Source organism: Lactuca saligna, chromosome 2, assembly GCF_052625555.1.
Source record: "Lactuca saligna cultivar CGN05327 chromosome 2, ASM5262555v1, whole genome shotgun sequence".
Taxonomy (NCBI): Eukaryota; Viridiplantae; Streptophyta; class Magnoliopsida; order Asterales; family Asteraceae; genus Lactuca; species Lactuca saligna.
In genome coordinates, this window is record NC_136418.1 from 84796961 (window position 1) to 84815285 (window position 18325).

General features: G+C 34.3%; 1 long non-coding RNA gene across 1 annotated transcript; it reads right to left on the minus strand.

The window, feature by feature from the left end:
• Positions 1–9559: 9559 nt before the first annotated feature.
• Positions 9560–10614, minus strand: LOC145028923 (uncharacterized). Its single transcript, XR_013676263.1, has 2 exons — positions 10268–10614; positions 9560–9783 (listed from the first exon to the last, which is right to left on the minus strand). It is a non-coding gene; the product is annotated as an uncharacterized LOC145028923 (long non-coding RNA).
• Between the last annotated feature and the right edge of the window lie 7711 nt (positions 10615–18325).

Sequence of the window (18325 nt, forward strand, 5' to 3'; positions counted from 1 at the left end):
CAAAGTTTCGGTTGCCAGGACAGTTTCTGTGGAGGCACGAACTTCTGGCATTTTTGTAAATATATCTAATATGGATGCAAGTGTCACAATGGGTGAGGATGTTTCGCATACTACAGAAAAAGGTAAACATTCGGATGTTACCCCAAATACTATTGTTTCTTTACCTCCACCACTCACACCTATTATTCCTACTACATCCACAACTGATTCTCCTACCTTTGAAAACATCATTAAACAACCATTCACATCTCTTTTTTCTTCACAATCCACTGATCCACCTACCACCACTTCTCCAATAAAAGATTCTTCTTTCAATCTTGATTGTGCCCTTCAGATTTTGTGACTGGGATGCCGAGAATCACAATACAAGGTGTGAATAACCATGCAAATTCACTTGGTACCCTTAATATTATCACCTAATCAATGTGTCGGTTAACAACATACGCTCTACCAATCTATGATAAACATTAAGTCACCCTTTTCCATCCTTACTAGCCCAAGTTAGTGTGCCGGTTAACCACACATGCTCCCCCAACGACTTGCTAAGGTACAAAGTGTAAATTTCATGGGTTAGCACCAAATTCACATTTTCCTAAAGTAACTAAGATTGGGATTTATAAAAGGTTTAGTTACTTTATATTCATCATTATACTTTTAATGAGAATTGTAGTCCTCGTCCTACCCATTCGGCTAACGACCCTCCACCAGTCAAGGAAGCGGTGGGTGAGAGTGGACACCCATTAAGCTTCCATTTTATAGGCAACAACCTTATACCCCCCTTATAGACCGACTTCATGAATGAGTCCTACTAACAGTAAGACTGATTTGCTCTTTTATATATATATATATATATATATATATATATATATATATATATATATATATATATATATATATATATATATATATATATAAACTTATAATACTATAAAGTATAAGGGTTGAATTTTAACTTGCTCTTATATATATATATATATATATATATATATATATATATATATATATATGTATATATATATATATATGTTATTAACTTATAATACTATAAAGTATAAGGGTTGAATTTTAACTTTTAAAACTCTAAGGGTTGGAACTAAAGTGTGTGTGAGATTTTACAAATTCCAAAACTTGAGGGCAAGTTTTGAACAATTCAAAAACTTATGGATTTTCATAACTTATAAGTTTGGTTTATTAACTTATAATATTATTAACTTATAATACTATAAAGTATGAGGATTGAATTTTAACTTGCTCTTACACACACACACACACACACACACATATATATATATATATATATATATATATAATTAACTTATAATACTATAAAGTATAAGGGTTGGATTTTAACTTTTAAAACTCTAAGGGTTGGAAATGAAGTGTGTGTGAGACTTTACAAATTCCAAAACTTGATGACAAGTTTTGAACAATTCAAAAACTTATGGATTTTCATAACTTAAGAGTTTGGATTAAAAACTTTTAATGGAGAGACTCTTGGTCATCCATAACTTGAGGACAAGTTATGGAGTCCATAAAACTATTTATGATGAAAAAGACTCTTCAACTTGTGTAACCTATGGTTTTTAATGGGCGTTAAAAGAAAAACTTTTGGTAATCCATAACTTGAGGACAAATTGTGGATTCCATTAAAACACATCAAGATCAAGAATTAACTAAAAAAACAATTTGCAAATAATTCCTATGATCTAACAAACTCATAAGTTCATGAACATCCATATCAACAATTTTAAGTGTCATATGAACACATACAAAACTTAGAATTTTGATAATAGACTTTGAAATTGGATTAGCATAATCATTACAATATCAAAAACAGGTTTTATAGGTCCAAAACAATTTAGTCTAATGATTCTAGTCCAATTCCAACTTAAAAACTCGAAAAACTTCACTGTGGGCCTCCAACTCGTCGAGTGCATGAACCTACTCAACGAGTAGGATGAAGATATGCTTGGACTCGTCGAGTCTCCCCATGGACTCGGTGAGTCCACTGTCCAGACAACAAGATTTTTCGAGTTTTCAACGGTTTGCATCAAGTATTCAAGAAAACAAGCCTAGGCTCTGATACCGCTGATGGGTTTTGAGCATTCTAACACTCATATGGTGTACATGCAACCCTATAAACCTTGGATCTATGTTTTCTCTAAAATACATGCAAATAAGAATTTCCAAGGTTTACATCCTAACTAGCATGGCATGGGGAACTTGAATCATAAAATTATTAGTAGAATGACATACCTTTTAGTGGTGGTTGATTACTTGGAGTTTGAGAGCCTAGCACCAATCATGTGGATGCCTCAAATGGAAATCACAAATCACCACAAACTTTGGAAAACTCTTGAGAGAATAACTCATACTCTTGAAATTGGCCACCACTCTTGTTCACACACAACTAGTGCCAAATAAAGTGCCAAAGACTCCTTTATATAGTGTGGAGGATTAGGGTTACATCCATATAAACCCTAATAACCATGACTCTTCCTTTCCAAGAATCCATGGATTTAAGGCTCCATGGACCATCCATGGACTCCCATGCAAGCCTAGCCCATATTAACAAGCATTAGCCCACACTATATAAATACAAGAGCCCATATTTAATCAGTCACCTTGTGATCACTAAATTAATTCTCAATTAATTTAAGATCAATACTAATTAAATAATATGATTTCATATTAATATATTATACCTTATAATATATTAATAAATCATAAACATACTATTATCAAAAGATTATCCATACAAATTGTTCGGGTGAAGTGCAACCCAAATGGACCATGCCGAGTCGGGTCAAGTGCATCTCAAATATTGTTATGGACTTAGACACCTTATCCAACAGGTATACCATCCCGAGGATGATTAGACCCGTAGTATCGAGGATGATTGGACCCGTAGTATGTTGGCATTCCAACCTGATCGTTGATTGGACCATAATAGGTTGTTATTATATGTGTATGGTTATGGTATGAGTATTTTGGGGGAACTCACTAAGGTTCGGACTTACAGTTTGGTTTATGGTTTCAGGTACTTCAGAGGATCGCGGGAAGGAGAAGGCTTGATCATGCACCTACTCACTTTTTATGACTTTGATTTATAGGAAACTCTGATATTGGTTTATTTTTAGAACAATTTGTAGCTAATGGATGTTTTTGGATGTTTGAAAAGTTTTAAATTTTTGCGAATTCTATGAGTGTTACATGATTCCTCAGGGCGTAATTTATAGTTATGTCTGACGTAACGAGATTTTAATGAATTATGCAGGGAGTAATATATGTTACGCAAGGCGTAATCTGGACTGATCAAAACCCTAGATCTTCGGTTTTTGTTTAATATTTTATATTCTTTTTATTTTTTGATTTTTTTGGTTTTGATTTTTGATTTTTTAATTTTTTAAAAGTAAATAACGGTTTTAGTTTTTGATGTTTAACAATTATAAAATTTTAAATAAGAAGAATATTAAAGATTATAATATTTTTCCTTTATACTTTTTTTATTCATATTAGTTTTGGATTATAAAATTTTGAATCAAATAATTTTTGAATCATATGATTTTGATCAATAACAATAATGTATGCAATAAATTATTTTCCGTTAACGTGTTAGTTAGACTTTAAGTTGTTATAGGTTAAAAGAACAAAAAAGAACCTTGTTTCAAGTTAAAATTAGAAGGATATTGTTTATTATTAAAACTAAAATATTGTTGTTTTTGGGATAAAAATATAATTTAGCCACCCAGATGGTGCAAATTTGACTTTCTCATAATTATAACAAAAAAGTTGTAATAACATAAAAAGTTGTAATTCATGTTATTAGGGGCAATATAAAACTCTTTTAGAAATCTATAATGGAGAACTAGGTGAGTAACCCGGCGTTGCGGGGTCGGAAATATCCCAAAGAATTTTAATGAATCCCAAAGAAGTTTAATTAACACTGGAGATTTAACAGTTCAATATAGATGTTGTGATCTCAGGATTTTAATGAATCCCAAAGAATCAAAATCGCGTAATCTTACCTAGCTACAATGCACATCAACATTCAGCTATCTGAGTTTGAGGAAGTTCCTGTTGAGAAGTCCCAAAGATATATCCTTTTGGTTTTCTGTTACAAACAAATGCATATAAGTTACAAAAACTTGAAATATCCATCATTTTATTGAAAATTTAAAGGGCAATAATAATGCTTGCAATTTATGATAGATGGAACAAACTGATTTAAAAGTATTTTGAGTTAAACTCGATAAAAGAAATACCCGACTGGTTATAAGTGGATAATTGCACTTCTTACCAGTTTAGAGCCAGTTCCAATGATCAACCTCAAAGATTCAAACGCCATGAAACATGTAGGCTATGCATGCAAAACATGGGATGTATTATAATACAGACATATAATGCAAAAAAAAAAAAAAAAAAAAAAAAAAAAAAAAAAAAAAAAAAAAAAAAAAAAAAAACCTTCTTTTTGTAACATTTGGATCAACATGAAAACAATACCATAACCAATATTTGTGATTATGTCAAAAATCATCCTCTTAAAAGCCTTTATATTATTACCAGTAAGCAAAAGTGCACATGGAGGGAGAGGCTCCCATCCAACCAAGTTGGCATGCAGAAACTAATATTACATATCTCATATCAGTATGACTATGGTTACAACATATTAAAAATGTAGGTATTTCCTTGTGAGTTGTACACTCAACTTTTCACAAATGTTCAACATGTAACTCATTTGAAAAAAACAATTTGACTATTTTGAACCCTTTCAGGCATCCACACATCAGTTGGTGCCATACTTACTGCCATCTCTGCAACTGACTCATTTACAATGCACCCCATGTTTTGCATGTTATATCAAATTCAAGATTCATATATGCTCATCCACAATGCATATATATATATATATATATATATATATATATATATATATATATATATATATATATATATATTCTTTCGGGAAAAAACTGCAATAAAGTCCCTACATATTGGCCTCATAATCGATTTAGTCCTTATGTATTTTTTTATTCAATTAAGTCCCAAATACCGGTAATCGTATTCAATTTAACCCTTTGACCCGGTCAACAGGTTATCCAACTTTCAAAAATTACATTTTTGGCCCAGATTTTAAAATTTATTACAAATTTGGTCCAAAATTTACACTTTTGGCCCAAATTTTAATTTTTTTTACAAATTTGGTCCAAAATTTACCCTTTTTGCCAAAATTTTATAATTTTATTATGAATTCATACTAACTTTAGTTTTTTTTACAATTTTTTTTCTCAAAAATTTGTTTCTAATATGTTTTTTCTTTATAAACTCATATTTATACAAAAAAAAAAGATATTTTCACATAAAAATCTTATTTTTTCTACATAAAAACTTTTTTTAAAAGGTTTTTTGTATATAAAATATCTAGTTATAAAAATAGGTTTGGACTATTAGTGTGATATCTCTTAAAAAATCAATTAAGAAACTAAAAGTGACCCTAAATTATAAAAACATGTTTGGATTATTTGTTCTTTAATCACATTTATATGAAAGTTTAAACTAGTTACATTATATATGAAAGTTTAAAATGCATATAATATAATAATTTTATATTTTATTCGTAAGAATTTTTTTAAGAAAAAAGTTAAAATCATAACTTTGATATATTTTTTTATAACTTTTTAATAAATATATTATCTAAATAAAACATATCCATTCATGGCACGTGTGTCTGATCTAGGTTTTGATTTTTTATTGCGAATCAACATTTTCTTATTTGGATTATTTATAATCTTGTATTTCCTTTATTATTTAATGTATGTTATATGAAATATCGGTTGCAATTTATTATCGATAAACATGTTTTTAGGGGAGTGAGAAATGACCAAAAATACAATAGCAACATAAATATATAAAATATTATAACTATCAATACCACAATATAATACTTTAACTAAAGTTCTAAAGAATTTACACATGAGTTTGGTTAAAAAAAATTACTCAAAGACCTGAAAAATGTTTGAGTTGAGCTTCACAAGGAATTTTTTTAACCAAACTCATGTGTAAATTCTCTAGAACTTTAGTTAAAGTATTCTATTGTGTTATTGATAGTTATAATATTTTATATATTTATGTTGCTATTGTATTTTTGGTCATTTCTCACTCCCCTAAAAACATATTTATTGATAATAAATTGCAACCGATATTCCATATAACAGACATTAAAAAAGAAAGGAAATACAAGATTATAAATAATCCAAGTAAGAAGAGGTTGATTGACAATAAAAAATCACAACCTAGATCGGACACGTGTCATGAATGGATATGTTTTATTTAGATAATATATTTATTAAAAAGTTATAAAAAAATATATCAAAGTTATGATTTTAACTTTTTTCCTAAAAAAAATCTTACAAATAAAATATAATATTATTATATTATATATATTAAACTTTCATATATAATGTAACTAGTTTAAACTTTCATATAAATGTGATTAAAGAACAAATAATCCAAACTTGTTTTTATAATTTATGGTTACTTTTAATTTCTTAATTGATTTTTTAAGAGATATCACAAAATAATCCAAACTTATTTTTATAACTAGATATTTTATATACAAAAAACATTTTAAAAAAAAGTTTTTATATAGAAAAAATAAGATTTTTATGTGAAAATATGTTTTTTCTTGTATAAATATGAGTTTATAAAGAAAAAACGTACTAGAAACAATTTTTTGAGAAAAAAAGTTGTAAAAAAAACTAAAGTTAGGATGAATTCATAATAAAATTTTAAAATTTGGGCAAAATGGGTATATTTTGGATCAAATTTGTAAAAAAAATTTAAAATCTGGGCCAAAAATGTAAATTTTGGACCAACTTTGTAAAAGAATTTGAAATTTGGGCCAAAAATGTAATTTTTGAAAGTTGGATGACCTGTTGATCGGGTCAAAGGGTTAAATTGAATACGATTACAGATATTTGGGATTTAATTGAATAAAAAATATATATAATGACTAAATCAATTATGAGACCAATATGTAGGGACATTATTGCAGTTTTTTCCTATATTCTTTCTATAACATTTGGATCTATCTTTTCTTGAAAATTTGGGGATTTGATTTCCATTTTGGAGCTGCAAATTACTATCTTTCACTTCAAAACTCCAATTGTATCTCCCTTTGGAAAACAAAAGGATAAAAGAACATAAATCTGAGCAATTCAAAGGTTTAAATTTCAATTGGAGTGAATTAGGTGCAATTGTAAGTTTCTATAATTCAAAAGCGTACATATAATAGTTTAATTTTAGGTCATCTTCTTATGAATTCACTCAAAAAGCATGAACCCGTATATACCTCTCAAGGTCATACTATGCAATGATTTACTATAAACTATAAATCAATGAATTGAACATAAATTTATCCAAAAGTCAACTAAGTTTATCCGATATTCATAAAGTCAACATTTTTTGTGAAGGGATTTTCTGATATAAAAACTTAAACCCTACATCATGCTGAAAAGAAACTTCTTGCATTCCAGATTGTTAAATTCAGCTTAAAGGTAAAATGCCATAATGAAAAAGTAGAAAAATAAAATCTATAACAAGGAAGAAAAAAAACCCACAAACTTTCGGTATGTTGTGTGATGCCGGTGTGATGAATGTAGTTTGTGTTATTAAGATTTAAGAATGAAGAAGGGTGAAGTTAAATAAATAAATATTCCTTCTATATAAAAGACATAAAAAAACTCAAATATATATATTTACAAAAAAAAAGCCCGATATATCTATTTATGGTATAAGGAAAACAAAAAAAAATAATGTAAATTTTACTTGCATTTCAATTCTTTCGTATTATAGGGACGCGTTCCCTTTTATATGATTACAACATTGTTCATTCACTTTCTAAAACTTACCATTTTACCCTTGGACCCAAAGTTTAAAAAAAAAACATTTTAGGAAAATCAATTGATTATTTTCATTCGAGCTACCTAACTTACTAAATGTGCCCATAAGCCATTGCTCTTGAAATAGATTACATCAGATTGTGTATCTGTGTATATTAAACCAAAACTGTCTTATTGACTAATATATTGTGTTATGTATTTGTGTATATTAAAACAAAATTGGCTTATTCACTAATATATCTACTTTGTTAAATTCTGATAGTAAAATATTTTTAAAAAGGAGGTGGTATGTAAATGTGCTCAACAAAAATGAAATATGAGAAACTCAAGTACCGTTATCCATTTTTTCTCAATCTTCAGTTTCGAAAACGATATTAAACACTCATCCGGTGATTATAATCTGTAGATTGTTTTTATAATCTTCTGTAAGTAAATTATATTTTGATCCCCAAGTATAACTGATTTTTGTAATTTTGGTCCTTATTTGAGTTTGTTGTGACATTTTAAGTCACTATTTCAAGTAAAATGACTATTTTTGGCCTTATCACAATTTTTTCTTGAAACAAGAACAAAAAACAATATAAAAATGCAAATAAGGACCTAAAGTCCTAACTGCAAAGGATAACTTTAAGAAGCAAAGGTCAATAAATCAGTTGTACTTAGTGACCATAGTGAACCCACATTTCTTTATAAATCACTATAATTACTACTAACTCTTGAATGCTATAATTAACAAATATTTCAGACCATAGTGAACCCACATTTCTTTATAAATCGCCTCCTATCCTTGTGAAAATGGAAAGATGAATCTTTTCTACGGATAAAGTTTTTTTTTTTTTTTTTTTTTTTTTTTTAATAACCTTATAACTGAGATATGGTATAAGGATGACAGATCTTACATATAACATGTAGAATTGCTCCTAGCCAATAGTTGTCAACCATTCATTGCCTTCTGAATGGAAATAACAATCTACCATAATAAATGAAAATGACTTTGCCACATGTTATTTTTTTATAAAATTAGCCACATGTCATTTTGTCATAATTTGAGATATATTTATTTTCCACTTGTCATTAGTTTAATTTTCATTTTCAATATATCATTAATTTAGTTTCCATAAATTAAACCTACCATAATGATTATTAATCTCAAATTTCAAATTTTAAATTTTAAATTTCAAATTCAATTTCAAATAAATTTACAAGTCAAACATTTGTGTTTATCATTTTGTTATAATTAACCCGTTTAGTACACACTAAACACATAATTTTTATTTTTTTATTTTTTGCATGTTTTTTTTCTCATAATTTTCGTTTATTTCAATTTCAAATTCAAATAAAATTTCTATTTAATCGTTCGTACTTAACATTTTGTTTTAATCAACCCGTATAATATACGGGTCTCACAACTAGTATATATATATATATATATATATATATATATATATATATATATATATATATATATATATATATATATATATATTAGAAACTCCTAAGTCAAGCCGATAATAAGTAGATGACAAAATACAGTTTATTTTTCATACTCTTAGGCATTGTTGGCTTTTGTCACAGAAAAAATGTATTATGAAGGGCATGGTTAATAATTGTATGAAACTAAAATGATCCAAGATACCTCTAAACACTTGCTCGCTTAATTCTTGGAAATAATTGTATAATAATGAATTTTTCTATAATTGTAAGGGTAGAATAGTCATTGAACAGATGATTTATTAAATATAGATAAGGAACACACAAAATGGTTTATATCAACAGCAGTTCCAGAAGAAAGTGATAGACCGAAACAGCTGTAACAACTTCTGTTTCATATTTAGTTTCCACGCTCTTCTCCATCACATATCCAGGTGGTGCAACTATTTTCCTGCTAATCAATTGTGTATCAAAAAGAGTCATCAGCACAAACAAATTAACAATAACAAAAAAAAAAAAAAAAAAAAAAAAAAAAAAAAAAAAAAAAACTCAAGGCAAAATTTTGAGAAAGACAAAGGGATGATTTCCCTGTAAATTCAATCGCTTGTTTTTGGCTGCCATCAGGTAGAATCAAATGAGTCTCATTAGATAGAAGATCCTAAAGCAAATAAGTGAAAGCAACAGACATAGAAGCAACTATGATTAAAGCTGTCAATAATGAAGGGATATGTTAGATTCTATAAAGATGTTTCTCTTTGTTTAAAAAAAATCGATATTCGAGCAGGGTAAATGTGGAATAAAAGGGAAAACCTGCCGGTAAGAAAATAACACCAAAAATGACGGCATCTTTGCCCTAAAAATATGTCAAACAATCAACTAAGCTTATAAACCCTAAATTTCGATATCAATTTAGGTGCAGTAGCCAAGAAACAGACCTTAAACATGTGAGAAAGAGGAGTGGTTGAGAATTTGGAGGAAATACTTTTCATCCTATGAGTGAGCCTTCTAGAAATACGATGATGTCGGTGGCGATGGTGGCGGAGGTGGATAACGATAAGCATGCGATATCTACAGTATTTATGAAGATCTTCACTAACAAAGTGGCGGACGTTGCGGTACTGAACCATGTATACAGTGAGAAGAATCGATATTGTGGGAAAGGAGTGGGGGTATTTGATAATATCAATTGGAGCAGTGGAATGAATTGAAAGGCAAAGGAAGAGTCTACGAGATTCGAGCGGGAGAAAGATGAAAGGGTGTGAAAACCCGAAACTTATCTCGTTTCGCTTACGCGATTCCATTAATAAACATTCAAATTTGTTAACTTTTCCGTCAAACTCTTTGGTTTATTAAAATAATCTAGTTATATTTAATTAAATTATTTACGAATTGGAACAAAAAAAAATCGCGCGGAAAACCCGAAAATCTCGAAAAATCAAACATTTCTGGTTGAAGTGGGATTACAACCGTAAACGTGTTTACGACCGTAAACCTGTTTACGGTCAGTGACGAGTGGACCCCTCACCTCACCCCTATAAATACGATGCCTCCGACTTCATTAGGACATTTCTGGCCACACTCTCTCCTCCTCTCTTTAAGAAACTCCAACCGTAAACACTCAAAACGCATTTAAACTCCGGAAAACATCGAGAAAACCACGTTTGGAGCCCTTTGGAACGTCTGGGAACGCTCATCTCTTCAAAATCAGCATCCAACACCATTTTCTCGAGTTTACGGTCCAACCTTCAAAGACCGTAAACTCTGTTCTTGAGTTTACGGCCGTAAACTCCCCAAACCTTCAGAAACCGTAAACTCCGACTTACGACTGTAAACCCTCGTTCACTGCCGTAAACACTTATGAGTTGAAAAACTCTTTGATCGTTTAGATCTTACATAGGTTAATCAAAATAATGCAAACAAAATAACAAACGAGAGAATGAATCAATAATGAGCTGAATGATTCAATAGATTCACGCCTCAGCAGAGCTTGATGAAGAACTTCCGCTGTAGAGGCTTTTAGGGTTACAATCGATAAAACAATAATGATCGTTATGAATGATCGACTAAAACGCTATATAGAAAGATGCATGCAAGCATCTATAAATACTAAACCCTAATTATTAAATCACAGATGGATAGGCCCAATCCGGATACAAAATTGGACAAGAATCGAGCCCAAGACGCAACACATAATGGACCCAACAATCTCCCCCTTTGCGTCAATCGGGCGAGACTCTACTTCGGCTTACTGGATCCTGCTGCATTAACCTTCTTTGTAGTTTCGAACAGGCAAGGAATGAGGGCAAGAATAGTTCGTCGAAAACGAATATACCAGTAGATCATGTCATTGAAGTATTTCTTATCATCTTCAGAATTTTGCTTACACCAATTGATGATCCCCAGAACATGCTCCAGACATGTAGTGGTGTAAAGATGTTTATCAACTAAAGCGAACAGACATTTCTGGCCTTCATTCCTGGTGAACATAACCGAGTTTTGCTTCGGATCAATCCTCCCCATCTGTATTTTATTCAGATCACTTGCAGAACCGACTGGGGAGATGGTGGGCTTCTTCCTAAGTACATTTGCAATTTCCTGATCCATCTTGGCAACCTCCATGATATAACAAACCAACATCCTCTTGAAGTGATCTATGATCGGCCCATATTCAGCTTCAATGGTGAGGAGGATGTTATGTAGAATGATCCAATCGTGAGGATTTAGGTTAGGAAGATCAGCGAGAGTGATGGCATGTTCGGCTTTATCTGATCCCCTCAAGACTTTGAATCTGACGTTCGTGAAGTTACCCTCCCGAAATGGTTTGAGGACCCGAACATTGACGATCTTCTGTGCACTCCATGTCTAATACTGAGGCTGAGCAAACCTCAAATAGAAATCGATAAGTTCCCTATCAACCTTCGGGTGAGGATGAGGGACTTCAGCTATGTGGGGAAATGCATGAAAAATAAATGCCTTTCGGGTCAAAGGCATGTCGAATTGAGAATCGACAGAATTAGCCCTGTCCAAAGAGATCACAGGTTCAAGCCAGAGGATGCTAGGGGACTCGATAGCTTCTTTGATAAGCTTCTCAAGAGTCCATGGAGGGAAAAGGGTTTTTCGACTTTCAAGGAGATCATGAGCCTCCTTCATCTTCCTTTCATTTGCTTCCGCCTCCTTAGCAATCCGAGCATTCATGCCTGGTTCCTTGTCCCTGGTCTGTTTCTTCAAAATATCAGCAATGGTTTCTTTGTCTTCGTCTCCATCACTGTCATCGAGAACCTTTTTGCCTTAGTCTTGAGCACCCGAACCTAATGCATGACTAGTTGTTGGTGGTTCGGTTGCTTTACTTGGAACTGATGAAGAAATCGGAGGCGGTTGGGACTGAGTTGTGGAAACAGGAGGAGGTTGAGATTGATTATTGCCCTTTGAAGCTCCTTCTCCCCCTTGTTTTGGATGGACCACTTGCTCAAGAAGCCCCTCAATTTTGCTAAGCATGGCAAGGGTAGGAGCAAGTTACTCAGCAATAGTTCGCCTCACTGAGTAGTTGAGAATCGGGTCATGCGCTTCAATGATGTTCGAGAGGGCTTCGTGGACATCTGAAACACAACTCCTAACCACAGCACGCTCAGAGTGAGGAGAATCAACCTCCTTCTCAGTTTGGGAAAGTTGAAGACTCTTGATTTTTAGCACAGTTGTTTTGCGTGCAAGCGCATCCATCACAAAATTTTCCGTGGCAAGGTCTTCTTGGAGCTTGGTCAGCCGATCCTCAATGGTTGTCTGGAAGGATTTGTTGTCGGCTGCAAGGGTCTGACGAAGACTGGCGAAGTTGCGTTGTTCTGTTTCAAAAGAGGTAGCCAGCTTCTCAACAACCGAATTAACCTTCACAGCATTGGATTCGGCTGCCCCCTGCAAAGACTCCAAAAAGATGGTAGCATCTCGAAATAGTTTTTCGACTTTTTCGGTCGTAGCAGCACAAGCCTTTGTTGATGCATCAATAGCAGCAATAGCAGAGTTGATGGAGGCTTCGTGTGCCTTGGTGAAAGTATCGACCATCCCCTGAATGGCAACTTCCGTAATATGGGACCGAGAGGAGGAGGAAGAAGCGACGAGATTATCAATCTTCTCGTGAAGTTCCTTGATGTGATTTTTGGTGACAGGAGCATCATCATCATCATCGCTGTGAACCTAGTAGGGACTATAGTAAATTGAATCGAAGGTCATATCTTCCCCTCCTAGAAATGTCTCGGTTTCGGCTGAGTGATTGGGAGATAAAGGCGATGTTGGTCGTTCGGGTGTGGGAGTAGGTTCGGGTATAGAAGTGGGTTTGGTTGAAGGTGTGTGTTTGGGTGATGAAGTACGATCCCACATATCAGATACGTTGGTTCAAACTCCAGTGGTTGTTGGTTTTGTGGCTTCAGAGAAAATGGGAGGTGGTATAGGAATAGAAGTGGGTGGAATATGAGTAGAGGAAGTTATGGGGGGAATGGAAATAGAGATAGTGATAGGTGGAGAAGAGACAAGTTCGGTTGTGATTGGTACCTCAGGTGAAGGAGAACGGGGAGGAGAGTCCCCTCGAACTGACCCCTCTGAGTCTGAACTTAAATCCTCTTATTCGCTTGAGGAAGAAGCAAGAATAAGTTTTCGTTTAGGCTGTGTTTTCGCCTTCTTCAGTGGAGGTGATTGGGCTGCCTTTGTGGATTTTCTCTTCTTAGGAGTAGGACCTTTCGCTCCTTTGACCACTTTCTTTCCTTCCCCTTTCTCTGGTTTCTTGCTCCTGGGAGCAGGTTTGTCTGCGTCGTGGATGGATTGAACCATCTTTGCAGTCAGCTCTCTTGGACCCAAAGGAAGAAATTCCTTGTAGGTCTTGATGATGTGGCTCTCGCTGATACAAAAACATACATGGACTCAGGAATTGAGCCAACAAAGATGAACTTGGAGGGATCAGTAATGATGATCTTAGTAGTGTGGAACATGCCAATCGAGGAGAGTGGAGAAGTGGCCACAGTGGGGACATGATACTTGTCCATTACCCATTTGGTGACGATCGTCCAGAACCTGGCATAGGAGATTTCAGTGTGTCGAGAAGAAGAGGCAAGGCTTTGAATCAACTGCTGCCAGAGAACTGAGCCATAGTTGAGGTTGATCCCATTGTACAACCCATAAAGAATTGTCATGAATAAATGACTGGCTCCTTCAGAACCTGCACTCCTCTCAGATAAAACTTTGAACAATATCGTGAAGAAGTCGTTCCATTGAGGAGGAAGGCACGACTTCTTGAACTTTGTGACAATAGTAAGGATTTCAGCGTAACCCATGTTGTAGAACATGGAGAATAATTGACCCACAGTGATCGAATCAGGGTTAACCCTCGATTCGTCAGGTTCAAACCCTAGAAGCGAGCAAACTCGCTGCTTTGAGATGGAGGTTTTGGTGTCAAGGATGTCGAAGTAGATGCGATCAACAGATTTGTCATAGTGAGCTGTGGAGAAAATCTGGGATAGACATTCCTTAGGCACAATTTTAACCTTGGTGAGTGCGAGAACCAATGGAGAGTATTTGAGACACTCCATGATGGGATACATGAAGGCATCATAGGAGATTGGGGTGAGGTTGATGACCAGGCTTTGCTGAGGTCTGATTGGGAGAATGTTGGAGGTTTCATGAACAGAGGAGGAATCCGCCATTGTTGAATGCTTCGAGGAAGATGATGAACAGTGGGAGAAAAATCGCCTTTGTTTGCTCTCAGAAATTTGGGTTGCAGTAAAGAGGTAAAACAATTAGGGTTTTACCCTTTATACTGGGTATGGAGGAGAGAGAAAAATTCGCCCCCAAATCCTCTTGAAATGTGAAACGGTTCCTAATTTGATTGAAACATGACAGTAGGCAAGCCCGATGATTACGCATGAGAGAGAAAAACATTTCAGTTTAGCACGCCTACCCACCAAATCCCTTTTTGAATTCTTGAAACCTTTAACCTTCCGGCTGAGTCATCATCTTATCTTCTGAGTGAGCTGTCATCATTAAATAAAACCAAAGACTTAGAAAAACCACAGCATTCCCTTGTTGAGTATATCCTTAAGAACCAAAGCTACATAAAGGAAAATAGCGTGTAGAGAACCGAACTAGACTTTTGGAAAATCAAAAAGATTTTCATGCATAGAGTGTCAAAGATAAAGAAAGAAAGCAACATCTATGTGGGAATTTGTGATGTCAATATAGACACGAAACAGTGGATCCCGGGCACGAATCTCTTCCTTCAAAGTCAAGAGAGACTTTAAAGTGTCTGTGTGGTTTCCCGTTGAATTACAATCAAGCACTTGTTAAGAAGTGTTGAAAGGCATCTTTTCATGAGGCTTAGTAGGGTGGCTTTAGCTTCAGTTCAGAATTCCGGATCTTGACATAAGACCGAAACCGAACGAAGTACCTGTGAGACCGATGTGGTCTGTTGAACAAGTAGGTTTGGTCTATATTCAGTGACTTGTTAGAAATGTTTGGTGTGAAATCTCAAAAAAAAAAATTTAAAACTGGATTCTATCGGAAGAAATGTTATGGTGTGTAACAACTTCATAAGAATCACACAAAAAGAAAAATAGAGATTTCATGGTACAACCACTTGGGTGGTTTCGTTAATTCATTGGTGAAAGCTAGAGCAAATTTAAGTGTTCACCGTCAATTCATAGTGGGTATTGAATTTTGGGTTTCACTTAGCACGTAGTGACATGAAGCTAAGATCATAAACACAGAGATTGTGTAACCATAAACCTCAGTGGTTATTTCAGAGAGTCTCAAGGGTTACATATATGAATTAGAATGAGATGGAGAAAAATGTTTGAGGTGTTGTAAAGAAACCAAAGTACCTCAGCTATAAAAAGAATGACCAAGCAGAAAACTCTTAATTCATATGAGAAAAGAGTAAGGTAGCTCATGATTAGAATAAATTTAGCAGCCTAATTGGGAAGACAAGGTTTGTATATACCCAGTCAATAAGACATTATTCAAAATCAGTTGAGGCTTAAGACAACATGCAACAACATGCTTCTAGGGACACTTAGCTAGTATAAAGTGTGAGAATGATACCTGCCCCATCGATATTCCAGAAACTGTTAACATAAATAGAAGTAGAGACAAAAGAAAGAACATATTTTTGGAATTTTGATATTTTTGAAAAGAGAAGAACAAAAAAAACCAAACAAATTTTTTTTTGAACCGAACCAGAAATGGACCGAACGCTCGGTTCATTTCGGTTCCTTAAAAAATATTTTTGGATTTTTGGAAAACAATTGTACAAAAGTATACAACCAAAGACATCACCTTTTTGAGATAAGCGAAAACAAGTGCAGTGGGACCGAACCCGAAATAGACCGAGAGTTCGGTTCATTTCGGTTCCTGTGTGAACCGAGCTCGAAATAGACCAAGTGTTCGGTTCATTTCACTTCTAACTTTTAGTTTTGAGAAGGTGTTTTTGGTATTGACTCCGATTCCATCATACCTAGGCCTTGTAGGATTTTATTGAAACTTGCTTCAGGAAGGGCTTTGGTGAAGATGTCAGCCAGTTGATCAGTGGTTCGAACAAAGTGAATTTCGACGTTTCCATCTTCCACATGATCCTTAATAAAGTGATACCTCAGTGCTATATGCTTGGTCTTGGAATGTTGCACTGGGTTATGACAGATCCTAATTGCACTTTCTGAGTCGCAATATAGTGGGATTTTTTCATATTGAGTCCATAATCCTGGAGTTGGCTTTGGATCCAAATCACTTGTGATGTGCAGGAGGCGGCTGCAAAGTACTCTGCTTCGGCTGTAGATAGAGAAACACATGTTTGTTTCTTCGATTTCCAGCTAACCAACTTCCCGTCTAGGAATTGGCAGCCTCCTGTGGTGATTTTTCTGTCTAGACCACATCCTCCTAAGTCTGCGTCTGTGTAGGCTTGAACAAAAAAATCTGAGTTTGAGGGATACCAGAGACCGAGAGAGGTGGTTCACTTCAAATACCGGAATATATTCTTTACTGCCAGCATGTGTGGTTCACGAGGATTTGCTTAAAACCTGGCACAATATCATACTGAAAACATTATATCGGGCCTGCTAGCTGTGAGGTACATAAGGGAACCGATCATTTGGCGATATAGCGTTATGTCGACTACCGGTTTTTCCAAAGATGGTGTGAGCTTGGTGCCGAATGCCATAGGGACTTTGACCTTTGAGTCTCCCGTCATGCCGAATTTAGCAAGGAGAGTCTTAGTGTATGCTTCCTGGTTGATATAGATGCCTTCGGGTCCCTGTCTAATATTTAAACCAAGGAAAAAGTTAATCGGACCCATTGTGCTCATTTCAAATTTAGTCTCCATCAACTTCCTGAAGTCAGCTGTTATGCTAGGATTCGTGGAGCCGAAGATGATATCGTCGACATAGATTTGAACGATCATAAGGTGGTTACCTTCCTTTTTACGAAAGAAGGTTGGGTCAACCGAACCTTGTTTGAATTTAGACATCTTTAAAAACTTAGTTAGTGTATCATACCATGCCCTAGGACGTTGTTTCAGACCATAAACTGCCTTATCCAAGATGTAGTAGTGATTTGGATGCTTTTTCATTTAAAAAACCAGGAGGTTGCTCCATGTACACGGTTTCTTCAAGTTCCCCATTCAGAATGGCACACTTCACATCCATCTGGTAAACCTCAAAGTTGTTGTGTGCAACATAGGCAAGAAATATTCAAACGGATTCCAACCTTACAACCGGAGCAAATGTCTCTTCGTAAGCTATTCCTTCTTCTTGGCAATATCCCTTCACCACTAACCGAGCCTTATTTCGGATCACATTTCCCTCCTTGTCCATCTTGTTTCTGAACTCCCATTTGAGACCGACAACCGAGGCATCTTTTGGTGTTGGAATAAGTCTCCAGACCTTATTTCTTTCGAACTCATTGAGTTCATCTTGCATTGCCTGAACCCAATCAGAATGATCGAGAGCAATATTAACTGTCTTCAG